Source organism: Eleginops maclovinus, chromosome 2 (assembly GCF_036324505.1).
Source record: "Eleginops maclovinus isolate JMC-PN-2008 ecotype Puerto Natales chromosome 2, JC_Emac_rtc_rv5, whole genome shotgun sequence".
Taxonomy (NCBI): domain Eukaryota; kingdom Metazoa; phylum Chordata; class Actinopteri; order Perciformes; family Eleginopidae; genus Eleginops; species Eleginops maclovinus.
The window spans coordinates 6,333,959-6,350,931 of NC_086350.1; the positions used below are offsets into that span (position 1 = coordinate 6,333,959).

Sequence of the window (16,973 nt, forward strand, 5' to 3'; positions counted from 1 at the left end):
TCACTGCAAACCCAGACTCCATTTTTCCTCCAAAATGCTTGACTCATGACATAATCCTTTTACCATGGAGACAGAATGGCAGGCTTATGTTGGGCTATGTTTCAACAGAGTCTTTTTTCTTTTTGTATCCATATTTTTTCCAATGTTGATCCAGTTAGATTCACACACCCTGAAGCTGGTTTCTGGTTAAAAGCTTTTTAGATCAATGAAGACACAAATTGTTCTTTTGCAGCAACATAAAATCTCAGTCTTTCCATTTAATCTGGAATGCAAAAAGCTTCCCAGCTCTTGGAAAGGTCATGGAGAAGTCTTAGTGGTTGCTGTCTTGGGAACAAGGTCCTGGCTTGAAGACACGCTCCATGGACCGTTGCAAACAGACCTCTGCCCATCCTGTGGCCTCCCAGCCCACATAGTCTGCAAACACAACCAATCTAGCCACATCGCCAAGAGAAGGAAACATCTGTGCAGTTCATAAAAAACCCAGACTATTTTCTGAATGTTTCTGAGCACACTGTTACTGTCTGTTGGTGTTGTTTAAGTCTGAAAATATTCTGATTATTTCAAAACATTGTGTTGTTGGCCAAAACAATAAAGAAAAACTGGGTCACCAACAGAGAGCCTTGGCCCAATATCAATGTTTGTCAAGGGAAGAATTAAAGCAATTGCCTTCCAGTTCTACAATTCCCAAGAGCAATTCCCTCATATACCTCTTTGAAAAATCTTTTTAAAGGATATTTCTTTGCCATGGTCACTCTTGCCTGAACCGGATGGTAATAGGCTAGCATGTCGATATCTCTGAAACGTTCTCTTGCTTTAGAACCCAGCCAAGAACAACAATGTCATATGTGGTTCGAGGGCTCATATCATGCAGTCTTTGATTCGGGTTCTGTTGAGCTTGGCATGTTTTCTTCCCATAGGGATCTTTAAGCCTCAGTGGAGTTGAAGATCAAAGGCCCGATGCATGTGCAAGTTGCCCAAGTACCATGGCTCGACCTTTCAAATATGATACTCTCCACTCCTGACGGGTCGAATTCGATTTTTGTCACAGAGTGATCATTTCCCAGGCTTGAAAGTTGTCCATCATGGCATCATAGCAGCAGCCTGTGAATCCAGAGAGCCTGTGGAGGCATTGTAATGTAGGCGCTGCTCAAGGAGTGGGTGCAAATTGCAGTAGTGCTGTTGGGATGCAATAAAACTGTTCGCATCACAGTAGCAGTAGCTACTAGCTCTGTGTGCTCAGCTCCATATCAGCACTGATTACCATCGCTTCACTGCCATAAAGGGACATATGTTGCTGTTTAGCTGTCTGCCTGCGTAGAAATACATTAGAGCCAGAGGAAGGAAGTGGCCCCGGCTAAAAACTGTAAAGCAATGGCAAGCCCAAGGGAGGATTGGTCTGATTTTACATAATACACTTTTCTTCCTTCTTCTTGACCTGTGAGATGTGGGGTATTTTGTTTCTTAAGTAATACTTTCATGGGGATTTATCTGATTCTTAAACTCCTGTTTTCTGTATTTCTTTATTGATTTTTACATTTTGAATTACAACATAACAACCACAGGGCTGAGTACGTGTGCAAGTATCAAAATACTCTGACTTCTACCTTCCTCTTAAAGTGCACTAATTTAAAGAATAATAAGTTATTAGGAGAAGGTTTATACACTTATACAACTGGGGACACATTATTGAGAATACATGATGAAAAATATATAAAACCAAAATAATAAATACAGATGCATGAAGAAGCAGATAACATTCCTTGTGTGTCCATTTAGGTAAAGGTGGGGTAAAAAGGAATATATAAACCAATCGTACCAGAAAAACAAAAGAGAAAACATGGTCATAAGACTCTCATCACAGAATGTGTCTCTATCCAAAACTATGCATAAAAGAAGGGTTAAATTGTGGATTCTGTCTCAAGATTTGTAAGAAACCTACCCCAAATCTTACCAAAAATGTCAGGTTTCCCCATAATCTTTTCCTTTGGTAAACACACTGATAGTTCATACTCCATCTTTTAACAGTAGGTGGGTGTTCATCCCTCCATTGCATGGCTATGCATTTGTTTGCTGTAATAAGGGCAATTCTAATAAATCAGAGCTTGTAATTAGTGGTTTTCATCATGGTGTCGCCCAGAAAGGTTACTCTTGGTTATACCTGTCATGGCAGTAAGCACGTTAAGTAAGGAGGACCAAAACGAGTTCAGACAGGGACAAGCCCAGAACATATCTATTAGTGTGCCTACATCCCTTTTACATCTAGGGCAGAACTGGGAGCATTGAGGGTTTATTCTGTGAATGAGATTGTTTTGCGTTATTTTGTGTCTGTAGTTAAAGGAAAAAAACTGACTACTTTTATTATGAACTAACATTTTCAACATGGCATTAGTTCCAAATCTCTTGTATCAATACTCATAGGTACAAAAATAGGATGGAAAGTTGGTTTGAAATGTGTACTAACCCAACCATGGCCTCGTGCCCAACCCTCACACCTGCATGTGTTCACACTAACATTCTGTCCCCCCCCCATCCTCTGCCCACTGGCAGCCAATATTAGTGTTGGATTATACATTAAAACCTGAGTCATGTTTAGCAAGTGGACCCTCTTAAAAATAAAAAATAAAAAGGCTCTTCGTGTAAACAGACTCCCCCCCCCTCCAGACTCTTGGCTGTAATAGTTCAGAGCCGCTCGCTGGGCTCCACAATAACAGTACCTTATATAGCTGGCCTTCACAGACTACAGTATACAGAGGGTGATGCCAGAATGCCAGGCCTGTAGCGATGAATTTAGGGCAGGGGAGTGGTTCATGTCTAATTTCTGATGACTCATGGCTTTTAATGAGAATTGGGACGTAACAGTTGATCAGAGACAGACTCTGACTCTGAATGCACCGTGGCTTTTTGACTGGGTGAATGAATATTGTGCAACATTAGGAGGGAGGGGTATTTTGAGGCTCATTCTCCGATGGTACTTGTAGAGGGCAGGGTTCCAACGGGTCCTTTTTTAAAGATTTTATTTGAGATAATTAGGCTCTTAAAATGTAACATGGCCGAAAAGATGACCTTCTACAATGAAAGTGGCAGATGTTTATCTGCTGAGCTGCATCAATTTAGCGCCGGGTAAATGTTTTTGTTTGTTGTACTCTGCATGTCATATCTTAGAGAAGAGAAAAAGACTGAAAAAAAGCAGAGATGCTGTCAATATATTTAGTATAGAGTAGTTGTATAGCAGGCTAGAGAGGCTTTTACAGCAATTGTTGAAACAATGGGTAAAGAAAAGCTGCACATTTCATGTTAACAAAGTATAATAAAGATTGTTTCTTACATGTGTCTGATGTCCTTCTTTCTTGTGGCATGAATCTGCAAATCTCGAGCCAATTCTCAGCCATGAAAAATGATGACACCTATTTCAATTTCATCAGCGGTCTCAGTTTCATACAATTATGCAACGTGGTATTTCATTTGATAGCAAAATATTCCCTCAGGTGGTAATCAGTGTTAATGTTGGACAGTTTGTACATGGTTGGATTCTTAATGTTCTGAGCTTCCCTTGATTTAATTTTGGACAAACAAATGTATGTCAGATTGTGTCATTTCTTAAAGTACATCCATTATTTTTAATTAGCCTGCATGTATGTGACCTCTCAGGAGTAGGAGCGTACCATTAGCACTCGATGGTGGGTTACATTAAGCTGACATCTGCCCTCTCACCTCTTGCCTCACTTGTCTTACAGGAAAATTGGCTGCATCCCCAAGATACCCTGTGGCGGCGTCTGAATCAGCAAGTTCTGGAGCTCTCAGACCGAAAACACCCATGACAACAAGGAGCTGAGGTAAGCACAGTCACTTTTGGTATCGGTTATTATCTCTTCTTCAATAGGTCTGCAAATGAAACGCATCTAACTTGCCGCCTAAATCTATACCGTCAGTAAAATATTGTTTTTGTCAACAGCTGTGTCAGATTTGATTTTGAAGTTGTATTAAACTGAGCACTTACATGTTATCTTTAAGCTACCACACCTCAAACATGTCAGCTTTAGACCATTGTATGTGCCAAGGGAGTTTTCCCTTTCTTCTTCTTTATGAGCTTTGGCTGGTTGGGGAACTGTTGCTGATGGTAGCCTGAAAAGACATTAGGGAAATGTGGTTATACAAATAAACTGTAGTGAAAGCATCCAACCACATCCAACATCAAGACAACAGCAAGACAAATAAATGGACCTCAACCTCACTATCCCAGGTTTGATGTGTTATTCCTTCTGATAGCTTTGACTTGTCATAATATTTGAAATAGTCACAGCCTACACAGCGTTAGTCATCCTTGCTCGGAAGACTTCATGGGCATATTGTGTGTTTAGTTTCTGTCCTCACTGCCTGGGCTGATGTTTGTTAGTTCTTTGACTTTGTGGCTGCCTGTTAGCATTGTCACACTTTGGCACAGAGGAGCAATTACAAAGCTGGGAAATGTGTCAAACTGCTCGCCCTCACCCTGTTAACTTGGCGCTTGTGGGTTTATTATAGTAAGTATATCCAGAAGACATTTGTTAAGTCAGTAAAGTCTCCCCATCTCGGCTCATACTGAGAGCCTAGCATGCATAGTGTTGGTTGTTATGGTCCGTGGCTAAAGAAGAGGTCAAAAACATCTGTTTTTTACTTACACATTCCTATTACTATTACTACAATGTTAATATGTTATTTTGAGAGTATTAAATATTATATTTTTATGTTACTGACTACTTGAGGTGTTGAAGTTTCATTCGAGCGAAGTTCAGATGATTCAATCGTTACGGGAAAAACATATTTTTAGTGCCCTCATGTTTCTGTTGCCGGGAAATGATTTCATCACTTCTGACTTCATGACCGTGGTATTTCAAAATGTTCGCTTCACGTCACCTACAAAGCTCAGCAGCTATTTCTAGCCATGTTTTGTTTTTGTTCTGTTTTGGTAAGTTATTATTAACTGGTGCTTTGATGAGTGAGGCTGCGATGTCGTCTGATATTTAGTCTCAGTAAGTCCCTCTGCATCTGAAGCCAACATGACTGTCGTTGCTGTTCTATTTCACATCCACGATACATATTTTACTCCTCCTCCTCCTCGCTGACATTTCGGCTTTGTTTTGCCTGTTGTTCTGTCTTGCAAAGATACCGTGCTCATGTTGCTACAAGAAAGACAGTTTCAGTGGAAGATGTCGTTTGAATTGTTCTTACTTTCTGGTTCAAAAGAAGGAAGCATTTGCAAAAGCCTTAACATGCAGCAGCGGAAAAAAATAAGAGACCACTTCAGCACTATCATTTTCTGTTGTGTTATTATTTATAGACATGTCTTTGAAGTTTTTTTCATTGTATTCTATAAACTACTGACAATTTTTCTCTAAGTGGAATTCAACAGACACTGGAATGGCTGCCATACATGTACAGATAAAGATTTGAGAAACATTTAGTCTCTTAATTCTTTCTGGAGCTGTGTGTTTGTGCATATATATTAATGTAGGTTTGTTTTTTGGGAAGCATTGTGGTAACATTTTAGATTTAAAATTCTATAAAAGTCTATTTGCTTTTCTACTACTGTGTTTTAATCCGCAATGTATAAAAATGTAAAGATATTTACTTTTAGTCTGCGTCAGAAGGTTCATAATTGCTGTACTCCATTAGGATCCAGCCTTTTGTGCCATTCGATACATTTTTTCTTCACTTAATATTTAAAACTAATAATAATAATAACCTTATATAGAGCCTTTCATGGTACCCAAGGTCGCTTTACAAATAGGGAGGAGAAAAGGGGAGTGGGGGTTAGGGATCAAAGGACTTAGTGCAGAGAAATGTTTTGAGGTGCTTTTTGAACATGGGCAGGGATTGGGCAGAGCGGACGTGGAGTGGTAGACTGTTCCAGAGTGTGGGAGCATTGGCAGAGAAGGCCCTGTCCCCAAAAGTTCGCAATCTGGTGCGGGGAGTGGCCAACAGGTCCTTGTCAGAGGACCGCAGGGAACGTGACTGAGTGTAAGGGTGGAGGAGATCTGTAAAGGTATTGTGGTGAGAGTCCATGGAGAGATTTGTAGGTGAGCAGGAGGATCTTGTAGGTGATGCGTAACTAAACAATCAATACCCTAGCTACAGTAGTTCAACAGTTAATGTAAAAATGATGGGTATTGGGTGTGTGTGATCCAACGTTTGTGGCATGTCATGTGCACTGAGAGTTCTCTTATGGTCCCAATTAGTTCCAAAGCAAAATCCCACAATTGTATTTGGATGGATTTTGTAATTGCGTGAGCTTAATTGGGCTTGAATCTCTCTGAGTCCGGGCCAGCCGCCACACATCGCTCTGTGTTCACAGGCTCCAGCTGATGGACCCTGTGCCATCCTGTCTCTCGGAGGATCAGGGGGATTTTTTAGTGGGAGATGATTTGAGTGGGTTTGTTTTTTGACGTAATTACCCCCTAAATGCAGATTCACTGATAGCGAGGTCATTAACTTCAGTGTGTTCAAGAGGATGGAAGAATGTGGCTTCCGCATCTCTTCCTGATTTCCTCTGGGGAACTTCATTAGAGAGTCTAAGGATAGCGGTGTCTGGGGTTATAATTATCCATGAATATATGATGACAGCAGCGGTAAAGTCGGAGCCGTTGCGAAAGCTCTGTGCTGTATTTATTGACGCTCTTTATTAGAGGTTACACAGGAAGAAACAAAGGATTCATTTATAAGAGGATTTAATGATTTTGTTTAAAGAAAATAAAAGTCTCTGTATGCTTCTGGGCAAACCTCTCAGTGCTTGGAAAGTACCACAAGCATCTTCACCCCCCCCGGGCAATGCAAATCAATGCTGGCAACATCACTATTCTACTGTAAAGAAAATGAGCACAGGTTGCATATGACTGAATCATATTGAACCAGTATTGAATTCAGAGGCTGATACATTGAATATAGTATCTTTATTTGCATACTCAATTTAAATGACTTATGGGAATTCTACCAAATCGCAGAATTCTCAACAAGCTGTGCTACAATTTCCCCTTAATGATTTTCATTTCATTCTTGCTGCTTCAGAATCTTCTTTCCTTTTATTTCTAACAGCGTTCTTTGTAAGAGCTAATTCAATAAAATCCAGCCGAACACACAACAAACAACTGCTCAAGTCAAGGCCCGTCAACGCGCCGAAACCCTTGATTATGATTGTTAGAACAAATGCAATGGAAACACTTCGCTGTAACCTCAGCCCTTCTATCATTATGGTGAACTAGTATCTGAACACAAGTTATAGAAGTTAGAGTACAGGAGTAGCACGCTAAGTCAAATGATTAGTCTTTGAAAGCCTTCTTTATTTACTATATGTCTTTTATTGCAAAGTATGTCTCATAGGTGAACAGGTGACAGCCAGGCTACTATAGATAGCTGTCTGGATAAGGTTTAGATACTTAAACATCTGAATCAGCCTAATGTTGAGCTGCTTACGATGAAGCAAAATGAAGAGCTCAAACAGAATACCAAATTAAAGTTTTAGAAATGGTATAACACATTCATTGGCAGTACATCTAGTCCCACTGCTCTGACCAAAATGTATTTGAAGGTGCAATTTCTTTGATTTTCTTCTTGCATATTTCCTTAAACCCTCCGTCACTTAACTCTTTACATTTGCAATGAAAGATGGCTTATCTGCTCTGTTTTGAAAGACATGACGATCTTTCCAGTATCAGCTGATCTGAGTGGTAGAATTTCAGATTTTGCTTCAAATAAAGTTACATTTGTTCACTCCTAGTTTTACCAGAGTGTTTATGTTCTGTGTAAATGCCTGTGGCTTTCATAGGCCAAGTGCAGCGGTTTTGTCCCTGTGGAGTTCGGGACCACTCTGGAAGTCTGTGTGTATCGACTAGCAGTGTATATGTATCGATCCATCAAGATTACACACTGTTGACTCATGGAAGCTCTTTAGCTTACTCTGCTTATTGATTGCTGCATTTCCCTGCTGTTATTGTCCTTGATAAATGGATTAGGATGTGCCCTGTGCTTTTTTCCTCTCAGAGCTACAACTTCAACAATGTTGACTAAAAGTGTCCTTGCTGTCTTGCTCCAGGAGTAAACAATGTTGAGTTTTCCCATTAGGACTTCATTGGTAAGGCTTGAATCAATTAAGCTGCAGAAAGTATCTAACTCTCAGGAAATGTAGTGGAATAAAATAGACCTTGGATAGCGCTTGGTCCTTGGAGCCCATTATGTCAATGCAGCCAAGGTCAGTGCAGATCAATAAATGAGTGGGTATTCCCATCACACTCTTACTTTCTCTCAATCCCTGACTTTCCCTGAAGGCCCCACTAAGTGGGCTGTGGAAACCAGCAGCTGTCAGAGTTCCCATCAGAGCAAAAGTGAATTTTAACCAAGGGAGTCATAGAAATCTGAAACATCAATATCCAATGATCTATGGGTCAGCTGTCTGCTCCGTCTCTCTGAGCATCAGTCAGGGGGAACCTCGGAGTGACCAACACAGGGCGTATTGAACTGACACATCTTGTTAATCTTTTTTTTATTCAGGTTTTTAATACAATTATAACAGTGACATGTATTTGTTTGACAAGTTAGTAATTCACGAGTCAAATCTGGTTTGAAAAATAGATTTAAACTTGAAATAATTAGGCAGAACACCAGTATAGCTTGAATATCCTTATCTACCTGATTCCTCTTTCCATGACCAGCACATGGATCAAAGGTCAACCTGTAAAATGATGTCAGCTTCCCCCCCTTAACCTTACAGCTTGAATGGGAGTCTTGGTGGATTTAGGTAGCCTTTTCAAAATGGTTAAAGAGGTGTGGGTGGCGGTCTCCCCTAAATTTCCCCAAGCTGTGACCCCCGTCCCCTCCACGCTGCTTGCTATAGTTATCCCAGGTCTGTTTCGACTTAGTTATGGCAGGAATGTGCCATTGCATGAGAAGAGGTCATCCCTCCTCATGGCTTTCCCCAGTCCTTAGTCAAAGCTGCCAAGATATGGACATGCTTTCCCACGCATGCCACCACCCTCCCATTCATCAATGAGGAATGTCGATATTTATTATGCAGCGAGCTTGACTTTGCTTTTTTAAGACTATTTAGAGAAAGTATGTTTTCCTTTAAATATCTTCTTAGTTACAGTCTGGTCTCTAAATACACATTTGGTACAGTTTATCGTTCATCATAAATCAAAAGCAAGCCTCAGTGTGGTCTCACAGTGATATTTAACACTATTTGTACAATAAGCTTATTTTTTAGCATTGCTAACTGAATGACTTTACGGACAAACATTTTGTTGGAATCTCATGTTCCCCAGAGGATGTATCCTACTGACTTTTTTGGCCACCTGATATAACTTTATTACCACGTTGCTTTACTCTTTTATGCTTCATTGAAACATCTATTGGGAATACATTTGATTTCCTTTTCTTCTTGTGGTAATATCATGTTAGTCCAATACTTTGGTTTGTCTGCAAATACCTGCTTATCCACGACTGTACACTCTTGATCTTGTTTTTTTCTGATACATGGCGAACACTGAGCTCTACACCAATGGCTCCTCCAACATGCCACCTAATCATCACACATGTATGGCAATGCAACCACAACCACATCATTTAAGCTGCTTTCCCACATGCCTCTTACCCCATAAAGCAGTGGCAATGTTCCTATCATGTGGGATTAGAGGCTGGAATCAGTTGTGTAAAATGTCCCGAGTAATTAGGCGGCTCGGTACAGTCACCGTAAATCTTTCATCATTGGCCCGAGTGGGAACAAAATCATCAACATTCATAGCTAAAGCATGCGATGGTAAATTGGCATATTACAATTTTGCATATTTGACTGTTTACGCTTCAGACAGGGATATTTGTCGTGGTGGCATACACTCAATAATTACCCTGAGATGTAATGGAATGGTTTAGTTATTTTTCCATGTGCATAAGGAAGCCCTTTAGTATTCATGTTACCATTGTCACATTATATATCTGTCTACAGTGCAGACTAATGTTAATCATTTCAAAATGAACTGAAGAAAAATGACAATTAATCACTTTAACGATAGCAAACCAGAGAAGTCTGAATTTCAGCTACAGACGGGGGTTTTGGAAATGGTACATTTCAAGCTTTTGCCCGAACACAACTCTTGAAAGGGAATAGTACATTTTGTGGGTTGGTGGAAAATGAATTCACTGGGGAAGGGCAACTTCCTTTCACCACTAGATGCCGATGTCAAGTAAGATTTATAGATGATTTAATGAAAAACTTGATCATCACTCAAATCGCAGTTAAACTTGATTTATTCCTCATAGTGAATGCGAATCTATCATGTGCTCGATTCTGTTTAATGCTGTATGCCAATCAGCACATTGGTCGAGAGGGGGGGGGGTCCCTAACTTTTGAAAATAGACCTAGTTTCTTCACACGGTGTCATGTAATCTATGTTTCATATTTATTGACCTATATTATTCCCAAAGACTTTCAACTTGATCTGTGCCAAGCTCTTTAATCCGACCACCTATTGTTTCAGTGTTTGGTCAACCTTGTCCTTCGTGGCTCTTCAAACAGGCTGAAGTTACAGCTGTTCAGTCCCGTCCCCCCCCCCCTACATGCTTTGGGCTTTGAAGATGGAATGATAAATTAGATGTCATGCTATGGAGTTGATATTAAAGTTAAAATGGAAAAGTTCTAAAAGAAGAATTGTGGTTTTCCAAATGAGTAATGCCTCTGGCTTTTCCATCAAAGGCACTGAGTCCGTGATTAATTTCTGTCAAAGCTTTGTCTGAAAGTCTCTAAAACATAAAGTTCATTTTTACAGTTTTACAAGCAGATTGTTTGACTGACAAGAGATTATTTGGTACATGTGGCATACATGTTTTCCTATATTTAGAACTATCTTTTGTAGGCTGTGTTCTACTTCACTTGCTTTTCTGTTTGCGATTTAAACAGTTTTAAAAACATTTCAAAACTGCCAAATAAAGACTCAAGCTTGTTGGCAATTATTAAAAAAAATATTTGATATGGCTCTCGTCAAAACATGGTCAGTTCAATTCAAACTTTACATTTTGGAGTTCTTGAGACTCATACTTTAAATGCCTTGGACAAAGTTAAGAAAGATTTCCAAAAAGGTCTTTTGAAACGAGTGTAAAAGTGTTGCTGTTCCCAGCCTGCATTGTAAACTTTTCAAAAGTATTTCTCTCAGTTATTCTTTATAGTTGATGAGCAGACAGACAGGCAGAGTCTTATTTTTACCACAGGATTTGTGTGCATACAGCGGAGCACACACACAAAAACAAATGATTGATGTTACTCCGTATTGGAGTTGATGTGCAAAACACGGAAGTGGTACAGCATTGCTTGCAAGGGATTTATCATCCTGTCAATTTGGAAGGGATTTAGCTGCCATTAGAATCACATTAGAGCTGAAACTAGAACCTACACACATATTGCTCTGCGCCTGGTTTATTGACAACCCAGGAGCATTCCTATTTAATGCAAATACTGGAAGTATGTAATCTCGTTTCACCGGATAGAGGATTTTAGGGGCCAAGGGCCATGTAAAAATAATTGCATGATATCATGTAAACGACATTGCTTCCCAGAATAACTTGCAGGGATTTTTTTGGGGCTCGGTAGTTTGAAGTAAGTATGTCCTCTGCAATTTTATTAAGCCTAAGCGTATGAAAAACTGGTTTTAATCAAAGTGACTGCTGACCATTGTTATCTGGGTGGATGTTATGAGAGGAGGCCTGGGTTCTGCTGCTCTGTATGTAATCTTGCCTTGTTGGGACTCCTCTCCACCCGGCCAGACTCTGTTCATCCCACCCTCTGTTGCATGTTTTTTCAGCTGTGTTTACATGCCAGCTCTCTGTAAGTTGAAGGGTGGGGTGAATACTTTCCTCTGTACCAGACCTCTGACATCTGTCAGGACTTAACATCATTCATTCTTTACACGTTGCATAAAGCATAAATGCTGGTTGTATTCTCCTGAACGGATTGAAAACACTTTAATGTTGAAGGAAAATATTTTTCTTTTCATTTCTTCTTTTTTTTAATGCGTACTTCAACCTAACTACTTGCTTTCACTGTCACAAACAGCTTTAAATTCTGTGTATTTTTAAGTGAGGTATAATTGTACTCAATAACTTTTTAGGATTTTCCCTTCATATACGTATTACATGTTAAAGAGCCAGTCTAATATTTGGCGTCTAGCAGAAGGAATCTGCTAGAGATAAATATTAGATGTGATATATACAGTATACCTCATTATTTTATACATTCAGCTCAACATTAATGCATTGCCAAATGGCTTCATTACACCAACAGAATTGAATGCATTTTTGGGGTCAGAAATATTCGGGCTGCACTTTAGGGGACTCTCTAAATTCTGACCTTTCACTTCCGACACCAACATATTTCCTCCATGACAAATAATGCAAGCCACTTGGTCAGTTAGCAGCAAAGAAAAGCATCCATACTACATGCATTATTGATGAGTATGAAAATTGAGCCTTTGAGCTAATCGTTCATCTGCGGCGTACAGCTCATTTTGTTCCCGCGATCTATGAGAGTCCACTTCTTGGCCCTCACCACGCTTTCCTGCTCCGTTATTGATCATTTTCGCTCCAATTTGGCTCATTTCATTCAGAATAATGTGCAATCTGTATGCAAGCAATGGGCCTGGGAATGTGATATTTTGGTGGAGAAGGCAATGTGTGGTAATGGATCACCTGAGAGGGTCAGTCAACCCCCAAGGGGATGTCAGTGCGGTCATCTTTTTTCCATTTTGTTGAATTAGACAATATAACAACCCCATAAAAGTTTGTATGGAGAGTCTCCATTAAGGTTCTGAGATCTACAATTTATACTGCAAAGTCCCTTTTTGGAATTGTAGAACTTGAACTAGACTATTTTCTTTTTAGGTTTTGTTTTTTGTGGTGTAACTGAGCTTTTTTGCAAACTCAAACATACCAGGGAATTGCAGCAATCAGTGAGTAAACTGTATTCTGGATACAACAATGTAATCTTGACCAACAATTCAACATGGCTTGAATTTAGACGACATGCATGAGTAGTAAACCATTTCAATATTGGCATTTAAGTGATTCATTTATCACATCTAATCTAGTTATGGAGTCTTACAAGTGTTAAATTGGATTTTAACTCCCAATTTCTGAAGGCATTAACACTACTGAATAAACTTTGGGGCACCGTTCAATATTCATTTAATGAATGGCAATGAATTATCTGAGAATTTCACTAAATTAGAGATGCAGTACAGGGATCTAGTTGAACACATTACCAGATTAGATTGACTGAGAGCCCTCCCAAACGAACATAACATCAGGCAACTCTCATCATAAATCTTATTTCCATAATGCTGTTTAGTTTAGGCAATAATAACATGACTGATTTTTATAATACAAAAACACAGTGTTCTCTACAAACCAGATGGGGTCCTGAACTGGTAATGTCATCAAGATGTTAACAATCTAAGAAAGAATGAGGGACGATTAAGACAAAATTGTTACCCCGAGTGCACCATCCATTGTGAGGACCAAATCAAGGACATTTCAATCTCTGGGTGTAAGAATATGTTCTTTAGTCATTTTTAAAGAGCAGTTTCTGCTGCCAAATATATCTTACATACCTCATCATGCAGTCAGCATACCATTTAAAACATCTTTACTTCCCATAATGTGAAATGTAGCTAGTGATCACTTGCTTTGAGATGAAAACTTAGACAAAAAGCAAGTCTAAATTCAGGCAGTTGAAAATTAAAGCCTTTTATTTAAGGCCACTAATTGCAGAAGTCTGTCTTCTTGACATGTTTAAGCAAATAGCCGGAGGCAGACCAAAGTATTTAAGTGAATATGAAATGTATTTTTAACTTGTGTCAGTATGTGACTACAAACAATGACAGATGCTGCAGCACATAATTACATCTCCCCGCGGAACCTTGAGAGAAAGTGGAATCCAAAGCTTCTCTCTCTGGAGGAGAGAGGACTGATCAGTGAAAATGTAAACTCCTATGTTGCATCTCATAAAAGCTGAGATTATCATTCTTTCTTTCCATTGTCTCTAGGTAAAAACTTTCTGCCCTGGATTGATAGTCTGTTCCTTTTCTTTGGAAACATTGTGTGTTACCTCTTGCCAGAAAGCCCACAGAGCCAGATCTGTCTTCACAAGCCAAATGGCAAAATTGAATTTTAGAGAGCTTGGCAGGGGATCGGGAAAAAGTGGAAACTATTTTAGGAGAGAAAAGTGGGACAGGGTTAAGAAAACAAAAAAATGACCAGAAATATAATTTCCCTTTCAATATCTCATCAAGGTGAAAAAGAAACTTTGGATGAATCTCAGATGAAGTATGAAGTATCCACCACAGGAATTGTGTTTCTGCGCTCAGAAGACTGCACATAGGACAAAGTTTATCTGCACTGAATAATAAAAAAGTTATTTCAACAAGAAGAATTGTTACATTATAAACAGCAGCTTGGCAGAACCATATGGTCTTTTGTTAAATTACAACACAATTGTTCAAGTTAATTTAAATCATCCAATCCCAATGTTGAATTATATTACATTAAATATAATTCTTAGAAGACATTCCTGTCCTGTGTACCTTGGAGAGCGTGATCTTATCTCCCCATTTACTCAACTAAATGAACAATGTTTCTTCCCTATTTTGCACTAGATATCCATTATACCAATGTGGACCAAATTCAACATATCATTAAGAGCATACATCAGGGATAAAAAAGAATATAATAAAATGACAATTCAAATCAAATTGGAATACTTTAATGATCAGAAACAGAGATATCTCCAGTTTGAGTTACTGTAAGGGCCAGTGAAAGAGCATTGAATATACCTTTTCCTTTTATTTACCAGCTCTGAAAGTCTGCTTAAATTCCAGATACCTTCTAAAAATGGCAGTCCACATATCACTATGATCTTTTTCATCTTGTCCCCTCAATGCAGAAACATTGCTATCGGCTGCTTGGATATTGCGCTTCTGATAATGGAAGTTAAATCTGTTCAAGGATCATTCGTTTTATTTTGCCTCCTCTTCCTCTACTTTTACACAACATCACTGTAGAATGAAATAACATGAAATATGGCTTGCTAAAAACACTTAGTAAACACATTATTCTGCCTTCTTTTTCCTGGATTTTGTCAGGGTTATTGTGTCAACAACACTAAACATTTCAGCACTAGCTCCAATAGTTGCTTAATGTAGTGGGAAATGCCTGAATGGCAACACTGGCAACCTATTCAGTGCTTCCCCCTATTTCAAACCATATGATGTTGTTTATATGTCACATGACAAGCTCCAGTGGTTTAAGCTCATCATGAGATTTCAAAGGGTAAAATTCACAGGGGTGCATTTTTCCGAATCCCCCAAACCTGTCGGCTTGCAACGAGATCCGGCTCTTAAAGCTTTCATGGCCTGATCCGAGGTTCTGGCTATGTTGTGGCGTCCTGTTGCTGCATGTCTCTCACAAGCTCAGCTGTTGATGGAATGCAAGGTTGGTAGAGTTGAAATATTTCTCTGTAGACTAGCATAGATTTGCGAAGCATCAGAGTTATACCGCTTCAGGCCAGAGCAAAGCAACCAAGCATATCTGCAAAGGCTTTCAGAAGTTTCCCAACAACATGTTTCACACTGTGCCTGAAGTTTCTGTAACAGTTTGTAATGTTTATGGTTTCCACGAGCAGTATAAACTATGGTAATCCTCAGTGTCAGGTTTTGATTAAATGTATTAACCTCAAAGCTCCTTCCTGTACAACAATAATGATATCAATGGGTAATTTTCTGAGCAAAATCCCTGGTTCAATGTATGTGTGTTCTGGAGTAAAGGATTAAAGAGTGGTGTGTGGCGCTGTGTTTTTTGTTTTGTTTTCTGAAGCAGTACAGTGTGTGTTGGTTAGCCAATATCATTGGTGTGTTTTCGAAAATCCGTAATATAGTACGAAGTGTTCACAAAACACTTCACCCTTAGTCTCACAGATTTTGGTTTTAAATGTCTAATTTCTTTAGAAAAATCCCAAACTGAAACTGTGAACACAAAAGCAATCTTTAGACTTTCCAATTTCTGAAGGTCCTTCAAAAAATCCAGTGCCACAAATGCTTGTCAGGATAATTACCCAAACCTTAGCTTTAAACAGAGGTATTGGATCACTGTGTACTATGTCTCTTTTCAAATGTTTCCAAAATAAACCAAAATAATCACTTTGAGATTAATATGTAAAAGTATCCGTCAGCAACTTCTTCCTTGCACACTTGTCTTAATCCAGTCCTATAATCCCAAAACTCATTTCATTTTCCTTTCTGCCCTTTTGAATTTCATGCACAGTGCTGTTCAAATCAAATCCGGCTTTCGTGGTGATCCACAGCGTAGCTAGCAGTGACTTCCCTCATTATTTGGTAAGCAGTGAATATTCCAAATTACACTTCAAAGGGCTATTTTGACTTCCTATAAATAGAAGAGAGCGAGCGCAGCAGGGGTCGCCTTCACTGTTCTAATGACTTCATTTCTATGCATCGGGAGCGCCGCTGATGGATTCTGATGTCTTGCTGGGCTCTGCCATGACTCAGTCATCACATCTATAGTACTCATCATGAGGGTCCGAGTATTCTGCTTTTCAATAAGCATTCACAAAGTTACATAATGACTTTGAAATGCAGTCTCACCATTTTTGTCTCATCACCTTCTTTCCCGCTCGCACTCATGGGATATCAATTACTCTTTGACTGTGGGCAGACCCACCTCTCTGCGATAACTCAAAAATGTATTTATTCAGCTGCAAACTCGTCACTTTTTGTTAAAATTCACTTTTTTGAAAGAGAAATATGGCACCTTCATGAAACATTTAGACCCTGCAGGCATATGGGATGTGTCAAAACTACTGTACTAATTGTTCTCTATGAATTTGTGGCGGCATGTTGAAGATTCTTCATGTCACTGTCCTCTTTCACAGCACTCTCCAGGAAAACAAT

The 16,973-nt window shown here is 39.3% G+C and overlaps 1 protein-coding gene across 2 annotated transcripts in view; it reads left to right on the forward strand.

The window, feature by feature from the left end:
* The window catches only part of peak1 (pseudopodium-enriched atypical kinase 1), a 100,310-nt gene that overhangs the window by 17,934 nt on the left and 65,403 nt on the right, over nt 1-16,973 (forward strand). For both annotated transcript variants that reach the window (XM_063909886.1, XM_063909895.1), the window contains exon 2: nt 3,735-3,833. The gene's annotated coding sequence lies outside the window, so the exon portion shown is untranslated. The remainder of the gene's footprint in view (nt 1-3,734; nt 3,834-16,973) is intronic.